The sequence below is a fragment of the Hipposideros armiger genome, unplaced genomic scaffold, assembly GCF_001890085.2.
Source record: "Hipposideros armiger isolate ML-2016 unplaced genomic scaffold, ASM189008v1 scaffold_589, whole genome shotgun sequence".
In the NCBI taxonomy this organism is placed as follows: domain Eukaryota; kingdom Metazoa; phylum Chordata; class Mammalia; order Chiroptera; family Hipposideridae; genus Hipposideros; species Hipposideros armiger.
The window spans coordinates 880798-894716 of record NW_017731939.1 but is presented as its reverse complement, the minus strand read 5'-3'; the positions used below and the strand labels follow the sequence as shown (position 1 = coordinate 894716).

Below are 13919 nucleotides of genomic sequence, written 5' to 3'. Positions count from 1 at the left end.
GGGAAGGGGAACAGACAAGTTGCTGTCCTTCTGTTTTTCAGTCTAATTGTGGAGGACGTTGCTTCACTGGCCAAAGTTGGCACCATCATTGTGCTCTTCCCAGGCGAGGCACATCAGTTGCTGGCTTCTGGAGGGCCGCTCACTGCGGCCGCTGGCCGCTCACACTAGCTGCTGGCTACATACGGTAGCCCATGGCAACCCACTGCCACAGGGGCTGCAGCCTACACCGGCGCTGGCGATTCACAGCAGCCCAGCTCCAGGTTGAGCTGTTGTTCAGCATCTTAGCTGTAGAGGGCAGTGTCACTGGCCCTCCATATGTGGGGTCCGAACTTGGGCCCTGTGGCGTTCCAAGCCAGTTCTTAACCACTGTGCCACTCGGCAGGCCCTCTATCTAATTTAAAAAAAAAACATTCCTTTTACTTTTCTCCATGGTTTGGTTATACTTTAAAAAAAAAATTATTATTCCATTTTCCCTATGGTAATTTGTGAGTTATGCAATTTTTATGATTGTTTTAGTAGTTTCTTTAAAGATTATAATACTTAATATATGACAGTGTAATGCAAATTATTACTTCTTTCCCATCCACCAAGCATAATTGAATTCTAGAAACTCATCTGCCCTTTTAAATAATTGTTAATGAATTTTATCTCTAATATATTGTAAACATCCCCAGACATTTCTAATATTGTTTTGGGGCAGGAAATAAATTCTCAAATTCATTTACTTTTCACATATTTACTCTTACATAATTTTTTGTTCTCTTTTAGGATGAGTTTAATGTTTCTACCTGTAATTATTTTCCTTCTCTATAAAAATGCCTTAAAGATTTGTTTTCAAGCAGGTTTTGTATACACAAACTATTTCAGTGTTTGTTGAAATCCTCTTCATTTTCATTTTATTGTGTAGGCTATTGTTTTTTGGAGGAGAATTCTAGAATAATGTGTATTTTCAGTATTTTAAAGGTGCTGTTTTATTGTTTAGTAACATTCATCATTTGTTGAGAAACGCAATGTGCTTTGCTGCTGCTTTTTCAAAAGTAATGTTTTTATTTGTTTTGTCTTCTCCCATCTGGCTGTTTGTAAGATTTTCTGCTTGTCTTTGGTTTTGAGCAGTGTAATTATAATGTCTCTAGATGTGATATTCTGTGAATGTACTGGATCATTGCCTGCAGAGTCCCTTAAATCTGTGGCTTGGTTTCTCTAACCAGTTTTGGACTATTTGAAGACACCTCTTCAGGTCTATCTCTCTCCTCATTTTCTTTGCTTTCTCTGTAGGATTACATTTACATCTGTTTAGAACTATATTCCCCACCTTAATTCTTGTATACTACTGCAGTTCTATTTTCTATTTTTTTTCTTTAGACTTTAATTTGTTCATGTGTCTTAATCTGTTTTCTTGCCAAATAGTCATGCCTTTTGTGATGCTACCTTTGGCATGTTTAGTCTTTTTTGATAGAATATTGCTGATTGTAAATTAAAATAAAAGTGTTTGTACGTTTTCTTGCTTTATGTTATCACTCATTCCTGAGATAATAGCATAGTGGCTGGTCATTATGAATCAAGTAGAGATTTAATTCTGGGTAGGAGCTCTTAAGAAGATTCAGGGGGCATTTAGTACTAGTGTTTTCAACTGAGAAGCTTTTAAATTTGGGGGGAATCCTTCTCCTCAAAGGTTCTAAATTGTCGCACTTAGTTCTCCATGTTGCTAAAACTTCTGCTCTGTTGATCAGAGATGTTCTGCTAGGTTATGTTAAAATTAAACAAGGAGGCCATTAGACTGAAATGTCTCTAATGCCATGCGACAACACAATGAAACTGAAACCTAAGCCTGTAAAATGCTACAAAGTTACAAAATCAAACATTAAGGATAACCAATCACAAACAGCCAACTGGGCTTTAAACTACAGCCTATGCAGTAATTTCCTGAGTTTGTCTTCACACTCACTCTGTTTAAAGTGATTCCCGGCTCCTGTCAGCAGAGCCCTCCTAACCACTTCTGGTGGCGCTGCCCTATTTGATTAGATTTTTGCTCAAATAAACTATTAAATTTTTTTTAATATGCCTCAGTTTATCTTTTAACAGTCTTTCGCTTCTTATTCTGCACAGTCACAATGTCTTCAGGATAAATGTACTAGTTTCCAAAAGCTTTTCTGCTAAAAGCTCTGTAAGATTTTGCCCCAAAAGCTTTCTTTCCCTGAGGAGTCTTTCTTGGTTGCAACGTCCATATTTTTACCTTTCTCCCTGCGCCACAATGCAGCACTCATCCAAAATGCTCTTATAATTGTACTTAGGAGTACTTACAAAGAATAGGAAAATAAATATTTGTAAGTCTTAATAACTTAAATTAGTTGGTGCCATGTGTTTACAAGGCCTATATTATAGTACAAATTGCTTGATTTGGGTTGGATTTGATAAAATGCCATGTAAAAGTTTAACTTTTACAAGAACGCAGTTATGTTATGATTATGAAAATAATAGATAAAAATGTTTCCAAAGATCATGCTAAGTTGTCATAAAACACTTATCGGTACAATTTAATTGCTCAAAATTGCATGACTCAAGGCAAAGCAACCTATAAACTTTGTGAAATAAAAACTGCAGAGGCATTATCTCAAGTTATATTCTTTAGTAGCATTTTCTAGAGTAAAAGAATTTCATCATGCATTTTAGGAAAATATTCCACAGTCTGTATTTTTGACAAAGAGCTTCAAAAATTTCATGCATGAATGATTTAACAATGTACCCATGAAACAGTTTCCAAATAGGATTTCCATTCACCTTGGTATATTAACTGTATCAAAGATTATAAGAGGAAATACCAATTTCTTGTCATGTAGTAATTTACTTATACTTGAATATTAAGAAAAATTGAAATTTCTTTTCCAATGAATCAAATGTTGTACTTACTGTAGAGATGAGACATTGCAATAATAAAGTACATTTTACCATGATTAATTTTTTAGGTCTTCATATTAAATTTTTAGGTCTATATGTACTAAAATATTACTTCTAATAGTAAAGATTCTTAATATCAAATTTCAGTAAATAAAAGTTTTAAACTTTCATTTTTTCATGTGTGTCCAATAAGACAATTAGCAGGAAAAGTAAATTGTTACAAGGAAACAAATGACATAAAACAAGAAAAATAGGAAAATGAATATTCCAAACTGAAGCTATACTTAACTGTGAAATGTCTATGTTTGGTTTTACTATTTATTAATGTATTGGTAGAATCACCTACCCCTGGTTTAAACATAAAGACACACATACACACCACACATTTTTAATTTTCTGCCTTAAATTACCTAGGAATTTTGCTTTGCTTTAGTGTGTTGAGAATATTCTTATTCTGACCTACTAGCTTATAAATATTGCAAAATGAATAAAATCTTTGTAATTAAACAGATACAGTTTTAAAATTCTAGCTCTGTCACTTGATAATTTTTACTTCTAAATACTTCAAATACAATACTTCACTTGTATAGTAAGAAAAAGAACATTTATCTCACAAGTTTTTTAGAAAGAAGGTAGAAAAACACCAATAATAATACTAGTTGGCACTTATTAAGTAATGCGTAAGTAACAGGAGCTATTCTAAGTACTTATTGATCATTAGACTAAACATATTTGGAAGATAATTGTATTCTCACTATTTTGTGGATAAGCAAACTAAGATTTTTCCAGAGATGTTTTAGTTAATGCATGATGGAGAAAGGCTTTCAAACTCAAGTTCTTAACACACACCTGCCTTCATTAATCATAGACATATTGATACATAGGTAAATCCTGCAGCCTCTCAGGGCAGGAATAGTGATTATAGATACAAGACATTTGTGTACATGTAAGTTTTTGTTATAACGTCACAAAGTTAGCTGAAGATTTTGTTCATTATTTTTCTGGCTTGGTTGCCCCAATAAGATATTTTTTATGCCAGGGTTGACTTTTGTTCATAACTATGGGTTATGATAGCTTGTCTTGAGTAAGTACATTCTGGCTTAGTTTCTAGCAACTTGCAAACTTCCCTTTTATATTTTTCTCTTATTTCTTAATTCAATTTAATTCATATTTAAATATGATCAATATTTATTGATATGCAAAATGTAGTCAAATAAGCATACTAAAAAAATCTTCCTTGGCCAACACGAAACATATTATGAATTCCAGTTTCAATACCCTCCTTTTTAATCATTTTCACAGTGAAAAAAGTTGTCTACATATTCTGGCCTTGTCGCTAACTGTCCAATCTACTATAATGTGCTTACTGGCTTCATTATTTTCTGAAAAGATAGTTAGGTAAATAGTGAACTAAATCTTATGGAGACACTTAACTTCTTATCTTGCTGTTTTCATTCACAGCATTTGAAACTTCAATTAGATGTGAGAGCATTTGACTGGGGAGAGTGAGGACATGTAAAGGAACACGGCCAACATCAGGACATTACAGAAATTCTAGAGCACAATGCATAATAGGTATCAAGGAGCCTTTGGTAAGCTAATCCATTTCATTAGATCTTAATTCCCATTCACGTGAACCTACTGCAGTATCTATCTTCACAAAAGAGCTACATAGACACTTTGTTTAAGCTAGCTGTTTCTAAGCTTAACAAATTACATATAGACACTTAACTATAATAGTTTTTTAACCTCTGCTGACCAGTAATGAGCTTAGAGTAAGTGTTGAACACGATATTTAGCAGCAGCATCCAGAATTAAGAAAGACAATTATATGGGAAGAGCATCTGGATGAATAGATGGAAGTAGCATTAATTCTGATGAGGAAGACAAAAAAATGTAATACACTGAATTACAAACACTTCTCATTTTAAACATGTTAAAGATAGGATTCTTATGAGGCAACTAATTTGAAATTTTCACAGATGGCATATAACATTGGACATATGAGTCTAGTTTTTAGAAATAGATATTGGCAGAAGAAATAAACTTCATATAAATAAAGGCTTTGTAGAATAAATTATTGAGAAGAGTGTCTAGATAGAGACAAGGGAATATGCAATAGAGAGGTGCATACTGACCCAGAATATGCCCTAGGTAACTACACTTATAAAGGAGGAAAACTAGCATTACATAATATAGTTGAAATCTAGACAAAAAATTTTTTTATTAACAAGCTATTTTTAAAAACTTATGTGGAAAAATGCAAAAGATCAAGAATAACAAACAAAATTAAAAATAAAGAGCAAAGTTGAATTACTCACACTACCTGATTTCAAGGCTTATTAAAAAAAACAGTAAATAAAACAATGATATATTGGTATAAAGATAAACATATAGGTCATTAGGGGGAAAAAAGACTGAAGAAGTAGACCCTTAAACATTGGATTTTAAAGAAAGATGCAAAGGGGATGCAAAGAGAAAAAGGAAATATTGTCAACTAGTGGTGCTGGGATATTGAATATGCATCTATAAGATAAATGAAGCTTCATCCTTGCCTAAAATAACATACAAAAATTTAATCAAAGTAAATCATAGACCTAATTGTGAACCTTAAACTTATAAAACTTACAGAACAAAACCTGCAAGAAACTTTGTGTCCTTGAGTTTGAGAAAGATTTCTTAACTAGTACATACCAATTATATTGTATGAATAAAATGTTATATATATTAAACCGGACCTAATAAAAATTTAAAAAGAAATAGCTCTTTAAAACATATTCATTGGGAAATAAAAATGCAAGACACAAAATAATAGAAAATACTAGCTAAACAATTATCTGATAAAACATTTTATGCAGAATATATCTTAAAGTATATTGCAATAACAAGAACAACAACCAAAAAAAAAGAAAGTCAAAACTGTTAATTAGACACTTCACAAAAGATGTACAAATGAAAAGATGCTCAACTCTGTTAGTCATCAGAGTAATGAAAACTAAACCACATTGAAATACTACTGCACAGCCACTAAATGGTTAAAAATTATAAAGCCAACAATACAAAGCATTGGTGCAGAACATTCACTGCATTGCTGCAGTTTTAATTCATTGTTTGTGGAGATGCAAAGTGATATAAATGCTTTGGAATGCAATTTTGAAGTTTCTTATGAGGTTTAAACATGAAGTCACAATCGACCCAGCAATTCCACTCTTAGATATTTACAGAAGAGAAATGACAATATATCTTCACAATAAAGAATCATTCTAGATTGTTCATAGACATATTGGTCATAATTTCCAAAAAGTGGGAAAAACAAAAGTATGTAGAAAATATTTTACCTCCCTCTTAATTTTGTTTTATAGCTAAAACTCCTATAAAAAATAAAATATTTTTTTAAATCAGTAGAATCCTGGAGTAAAAACAAGTTTATTATCAGGCTGGCCTCCAGTGACATTACTAAAAGTATACTTAAAGTAAAATAACTTGAAAACGTTAGGTAACTTAAAAGTTATTCTTATGACTTATTTGTAACAATGGTGTATTAATGATGTATTAAGATTTGTCCATAAGGTTTTAAATATATGTAATGCTTATGGCATATAACCATTACTCACTCTAAAATGTAAATGAGGCAATGATGATAAATCCCTTCCTCACTTTTTAAAAGAATCCTAATTAGAATCACATAGTTCTGAGGAAGAAAACAAGAGATAAATGACCAGGCAAGATGGTGGAGTGGGTAAATGTTGTGCTTACCACCTCCCATGATCACATTAAAATTACAACTAAATTCTAGAATAATCAACCTCAAGAATCATCTGAAAACTAGCCTAACAGAACTCCTATAACTAAGGATATAAAGAGGACATATCCAGACTGGTAGGAGGGACAGAGACAAAACTGGGTGGGCCCACACACACATATAGTGACTGAGCATTGGGAGGAATATTTTGGCAACGGGGCTCTTCCCTGAGGAGTGAGGGGTCCTAGCCCCACACTGGGCTCCCCAGCCCAGTGTTCCAGTGCCTGGAAGAGGAAGGAGTCCTCACAACATCTACTGTGAAAATCAGCAAAAATTGCACCTGCTTGGATGAAACAGAAGGCTACTGGAAATCCATACATACTCTTAAAGGGCCTGCACACAGACTCACTATTTCTCCTGCGGTGGAGGGACTGTGTCTTGGGAGGTGCCTGAGACATATGGGGAAAGACTGAGTTGTGTGGCTATAGGGGGAGAGCTAGAGGTATAGCCTCCACTATCCCTGTGCTGAGCCCTCCCTTAGAGCACACAGATGGGGGCCATCTTTCCTATGTGGAGCCCTCCCCCACATGGTCAAATCTGAAACTGCATTTGCCTGGTGAACTTCACTCACCACACCTTGGTGACTCAGTGGGACCCTGTCCACCCATCTCACCCCACCAGGCAATGAGCCCCATCCTGCATCTGCAGGAGGCTCTTTCAGCAGCAAACAGCCCATTGTGGCTTGTGTGCTGCCTGAGACACTTTCAGTGGATGGCAAGCAGCCTCAAACAATACTGCAACATTTCTTACTCTTGGTTATCTGTGGGCCAGAGGTGAGCAGTGGCTGGCCTCAGTATTCTCTCAGTATTTTGCAGAGTGGCCCCAGGCTCAAGAGTAGTATCAGGTTTGCATCTGCATTAACCTTGTGAACACCACTTGCCCCAGCTCAGTGACTCCCTGGGATACCGCCCCACCCAACTTGCATAGAACTTCAGGAGGTACTTTTAGTGCCTGGGCAACCAACCCCACCCTGCACACCTCAGGAGGCTCTTTCAGTAGCAAACAGCTAGCCATGTCTTGTGTGCTGCCTAAGCCACATTCAGTGCTGGGCAACCAATACCAACCCAGGCTGAAATCTTTCCTGGACAACTCCCAGTGGTCTGAGGACCAAAGGCAGGTGGCAGCTAGCCATAGTGTGCTCTGGGACATTTGTGAGGGTCTCCAAGCTCAGCACTGTGCCAAACTGGAATCTGCAATAAACTGGTGAACACCTACCAACCCTGGTGACTACCTAAGATCCTGCCTCACCCAACCTGCATATCGACTAAGACTCTTTCAGCAGCTGAGCCTTAGAGGCACCCAACAGGTGGGACAGGCTTCAGTGTGCCCTGAACCTTTTGTGAAGCTGCCCCAGGCCTGGTACTGGTGGCAGCTGACCTCAGTCCCCAGCATTGACTACCAAATGCACCTCCCAATAAAAAACAGGCAGAAAACAAGTGTGGATAGTTTTGTAGCTCCCAACAGGTAGACTTAGGGTGATCATAGGCAGAAGCTGACTTTGAATGCACAGGACCCCATTGCAAGAGGCCATAGAACCAACAAACCTGGAGATGGACTTCAAACCACAACAGAGCACTACCCAAAGAGCCCCACAGTGGCAGACTCAAAAGGTGGTCTCAACAGGCAAAGGAGTCTGCTGACGTGAATACCCTTTGTGCGATCAGCCCACACACAGTTGATCATAAGCTGTGTGAGTGGTCAACCCTCACTGTCAGTCAGCTTCAGAATAAATCCCACTCACTGATGTGCCAATAGCACACATGGCAGAGGTGATCAGGGAGATTGCACCTCGGGGCCATAAAGGACACCTCTTACATATGGCCACCCAAAAAAGACTAAGAGATATAAACAATATATTTATTGTTTCTAATAAATAGAAACAATCTCAGAGAGGCAGCCAAAATGAAGAAACAAAGAAACATGTCCCAAATCAAAGAATAGGAGAAAACTCCGGAAAAAAGAACTAATTGAAATGGCAGCAAGTAACATACCAGAGACAGAGTTCAAAATACTGGTTATAAGAATGCTCAAGGAACTTAATGAGAACTTCAACAAAGACTTAGTAAGCATAAAAAAAGAACATAAAAACCATGAAAAAAAAAACTAGTCAGAAATGAAGAACACAATAACTGATATGAACAATGCACTAGAAGGAATTGTCAGCAGATTAGATGAAGCAGAGGATCAAATCAGTGATATGAAAGACAAGGTATCAGAAAACACTCAATTCAAACAACAACGACAAAAAGATAGCATAAGGGACCTCTGGGACATCCAGTGTAACAACATTCACATCATAGGGGTACCAGAAGGAGAAGAAAGAGGAAGCAATCAAGAACCTATTTGAAGAAATAATGACAGAAAATTTCCTAACCTGGTGAATGAAATAAACTTATAAGTCCAGGAAGTGCAGAGAGTCCCAAACAAGATGATCCCAAACAGGCCCATACCACGGCACATCATAATTGAAACAGCAAAGGTTAAAGATACAGATGAAATCCTAAAAGCAGCAAGAGGAAGACAACTAGTGACTTACAAGGAACCACCCATAAGACTATAAGCTAATTGCTCAAAACGAGCCTTGCAGGCCAGGAGGAAGTGGCAGGAAATATTCAAAGTGAAGAAAAGCAAGGACCTACAACCAAGATTACTCTACACAGCAAGGGTATTATTTAAAATAGAAAGAGAGATAAAGAGCTTCCCACAAAAGAAAAAGCTAAAGGAACTCATCACCAACAAGCAATTATTACAAGAAATGCATAGGAACTTCTTTTAAAAGAAGAAGGGGAAAACATAAATATGAATAAAATGGCAATAATTTTATACCTATCAATAATCACCTTTAATACAAATGAAGTATGCTCCAATCAAAAGACATAAGGTACCTGGATGCTTAAGAAAGCAAGACCCATACATGTGCTGTCTATAAGAGATCCACTTCAGATTGAAAGATAAAATAGTCTGAAAGTAAAGAGATTGAGAAAGATATTTCATGCAAATAGAAACAAATAAAAAGCTGTGGGAGCAATATTTATATCAAACAAAATAGACTTTAAAACAAAGACTATAATAGACAAAGAAGGACATTACATGTTGATAAAGGGATCACTCCAACAAGAGGACATAACCCTAGTAAACATTAATGCACCCAAGATAGGAGCTCCTAAATATATTAAGCAAATATTGACTGACATAAAAGGAGAGATTGACAGTAATATTATAATAGGGTGCTTTAAGACCCATGAACACCATCAATGGGTGAATGAATAAACAAATTGTGGTATTAACAAACAATGGAATACTAATAAATAATAAGGAACAACTGATACAAGCAGCAGCATCAGTGTATCACAACAGCATAATGCTTAGTGAAATAATCCAGATAAAAATATAATATTATAAAAATATTATAAAATTCCATTTATAAGAACATCACTAATTATCAGGTATTGAAAATCAAAACCACAAGGGTATCACCTCACACTTATTAGATCAGCTATTATTAAAAAGATAAAAGAAACAAGTGTTGGCAAGGATGCAAAGAAATAAAAACTCTTGAATATTGGTGGTGGGAATGTTAAATGGTACAGCCATAATGGAAAATAGTATTTCATTTCAATAATGAAATATAGAAATACCATATTATCCAACAATTTCACTTTGGGTATATATCCAAAAGGAATTGAAATCAGGATCTTGAAGGGACATCTGTGCTCTCATGTTTACTGAAGCATTATTCAAAACAGTCAAGATATGAAAACTATCCAAGCATCCATCAACAGATGAATGTATAAAGAAAAAGTGATGGTGTCCATGGATCTTAAAGGATCCTATTGTGGCTATATTACTCTCTCTCTCTCTGTCTCTCTGTCTCTGTCTCTCTGTCTCTCTCTCTCTCTCTCTCTCTCTCTCTCTCTCTCTCTCTATATATATATATATATATATATATATATATATATATATATATATATAAAATGTAAAGTAGTTGTATTGAAAATATTCAGAAATTTATTGCATTTTTACACATCAATAATTAACTATCAGGAAGAAAAATTAAGTAAACAATTCCATTTATAATTACATCAGAAAATAAATAAAATATCTAGGGATAAATTTAACCAAAGAGGTAATATTATTCAGCCTTAAAAAAGAAGGAAATATTGCCATTTGTAATAACATGGATAAACCCGGAGGGCATTACGTGAAGTGAAATAATCCAGAAACAATAAGACAAATATTGTATGATCTCACTTATATGTGGAATCTAAAAGACAAATTCAAAAAAGCAGAGAGTAGAATGGTGGTTGCCAAGGCTTGAGAGGAATATGAAAGGGGAGAGTTAGTTGCTAAAGGGTACAAAGTTTCAGTTATGTATGATAAATAAGTTCTGCAGATCTATTATACAGCATAGTGCTTATAGCTAATGATATCATATTTTACACTTGAAATTTGCTTAGAGGGTAGGTAATCTTATATTAAGTGTTCTTACAATAATAATAATAATAATAATAATAATAATAATAATGGAGGTGGAAGTAAACTTTGTGAGGTAATGGATGTGTTTATGACCTTGATGGAAATGATGATTTCACAGATATATATTTAACACCAAGCTCATAGAGTTGTAAACATTAAATATGTACAGCTTTTTATATGTCAATCTTACCCCAATGAAGTGGTTTTAAAACTGCTATAAAATGCAGACTATAATGACAGAAAACAGATCAGTATTTGCCATACGCTATGTAGCAGGAGGAAGGGGTGCATGCAAAGGGGTAGAGGATAACTTTGTAAGTTAATGAAAATGGACTATATAATGATTATGTGGTAGTTATATGACTTAATAATTTTCTTATAACTCATCAGTTAACACATAATACTTTTAACAAAGAGATAAAAATATACATATATTAAGGTTTGGGGAAATCATTAGTGGTAAGATATACTAGAAAATATATACTATCAATATATCAAAATATATAGCATCAATTGGCATAATTTATAAAAGTCTATATTTATATTTATATTTATATTTAGTGATTTGTTTAGGACAGTAAAATGATTTTTGTAAGGTTACAAAATAACACCCATGTAAAATATGTTCTCTGGATCATTCATAAAGAAATTATTGCATAAAAGTTTGAAGACATTAATTCACAAATAGCAACAAGATAACAGAGAAGAGGTTAATTTTGTAAAATTTATGATTATTATCATAAAGTATATTTTTTATTCTTTATAATAAAAATGTCTTCTCCAATCACCATAGAATGTAACTTGTAAAACTAATCACTCGGCATTTGAAATCTAGAATACAGATTTTTTTAACTGTTAAAAATCTTCTAATAAACATTTCAACTTGTTTTCTACCTCATTTGTAAACATTATTAAAAAATTACATCATCTGTTTATTAGTAAATGTAAAACACTGGGGTCCAAACCACTTCAGAATTCAGATTTTTTTTTTATTTCAGAAAGTTAGTATATGCTTATGTCATTAATTATGGATACCTCCCAGCAAGATTTGTGAGAGTTACCCAAAATTAAACACACTAAAAGTTTATGAATGTGAATCCTAAATTAATAAATAAAAATTATAAGTGGTTCCTGCTCAGGAGAAATTAGATTTAGTCACCAAATAAGCTATGAAAAAAAATTTTTTTTCAAAACTTTTTGTATTTCTAAAGTTTGGACAAGGTACTATGAAACTATGAAAGACAAATTTATCTATATTTGAAGTACAAAGCAAGACATTTTACTTTAAATATGTTGAATTATCATGACCTCCATACAAAGTGATTTCATGTTAGCGTGATATGACTGTAATTTTCTTTGTAAATCAGGAAAAATAGTCCATGTAGAAAATTAGCCTGAGAGTGCATTGCCTAAAAGAAGGATATTATCTATGTTCACTTCTTCATTATAATGTTTGTCTTAGCATGTTTTCATTTCTCACTACTTAATGTTGAAAAATATTTGCCTTGAATTTTTAGCTCTGCCAATTTACAGCATATTTTATAAAGAAAATATCTCTAAGATCAAATGCTTTCCATGGTGATTTTCACCATCATACATTTATGACCTTTTCAATATTCCATTTTTTGATTGAGTAGCCATTCAGTCCACTTCCTGAATGCTAGTGTAAACAAGGGGGAACCAGTTAATCAGAATATATGGTTTAAAGGTCACAAGGCATTTTTAATATATTACTTTATGCTAATTTAAAAATAATACATAAAAAGAAAATGCTAAAACCTATCTTGCTTTGCTACAAGAACAGCAAAAAATAGTAAGTAGTTCGACTGTGTGTAGGTGTGTGTGTATACTTCTCTGTGTATAGTTTACCTAAAACTGAATAGGAATATATGTTAAAAGCTATATCAATGATAAATCCAATAATACTGTATATAAAATAATTTTCAACATTAAAATAATTATTTAGAATGCATGAAGTAGATTTAAAAGTAGAGTAATATTAATTCATGCTGAATTATGTATTTCTCTTCATACACTGAGTACTTTTCAGGAAAAGAAAGAATCCTAGACTACTCGTGAATTTCAGTTTTAAAATGAATGTGTGAATGGAAAAGCCAAACTAGTAAATTTTTAAGCAACTCGATATTGCTAAAAAAAATTATGAAATAGGGCCAATGATCCAAAATGGAGGAATAGGTAAATGCTATGCTTGCCTCATCCTGTGAACACATCAAAATTACAACTCAATTATAGAACAATTAACCTAGAGAAGTATCTAAAGTCTAGCTGAACAGAAGTTTTATAACTAAAGATATAAAGAAATAGCCACATTGAGACTAGTAGGAAGGGTGGAGATGTGAAATGAGCTGACCCCAAACCTCTGTGTGGTGGACGAAAATTGCAGGGGGGGGCAGTTCAGTCACAGAGTTTCCCCCCAGAGGAGCAAGGGTCCCCAGGCTCCCCAGCCCGGAGTGCTGGTGAGACATGAGGAGCCTACACAAGATCTGGCTGTGAAAATCAGTGGAATTCCAATTGTTCGGGTGGTATGTGAGACTGCAGGAAATCCAGCCATCCTCTTAAAGGAACTGCACACAAATTCAATCTCTTGCAGGAACTCACCTTGGGTGCTAGTGGAGGGACAGTGACTCAGGGGCGTCAGAGGCATTAGGGGAGCAGATTGATGTCTGTAGCTTTGGTGAAGGGCTTGAAGATAGTTGCTGTTTCCCCTGTGTGGGGCTGTCCTCTG

General features: G+C 34.6%; 1 long non-coding RNA gene across 2 annotated transcripts in view; it reads right to left on the bottom strand.

The window, feature by feature from the left end:
- Positions 1-13919, bottom strand: part of LOC109371728 (uncharacterized) — a 112467-nt gene extending 98548 nt beyond the window's left edge. For both annotated transcript variants that reach the window (XR_002121915.1, XR_002121916.1), the window contains exon 1: positions 13793-13919. This is a non-coding gene — a long non-coding RNA (uncharacterized LOC109371728). The remainder of the gene's footprint in view (positions 1-13792) is intronic.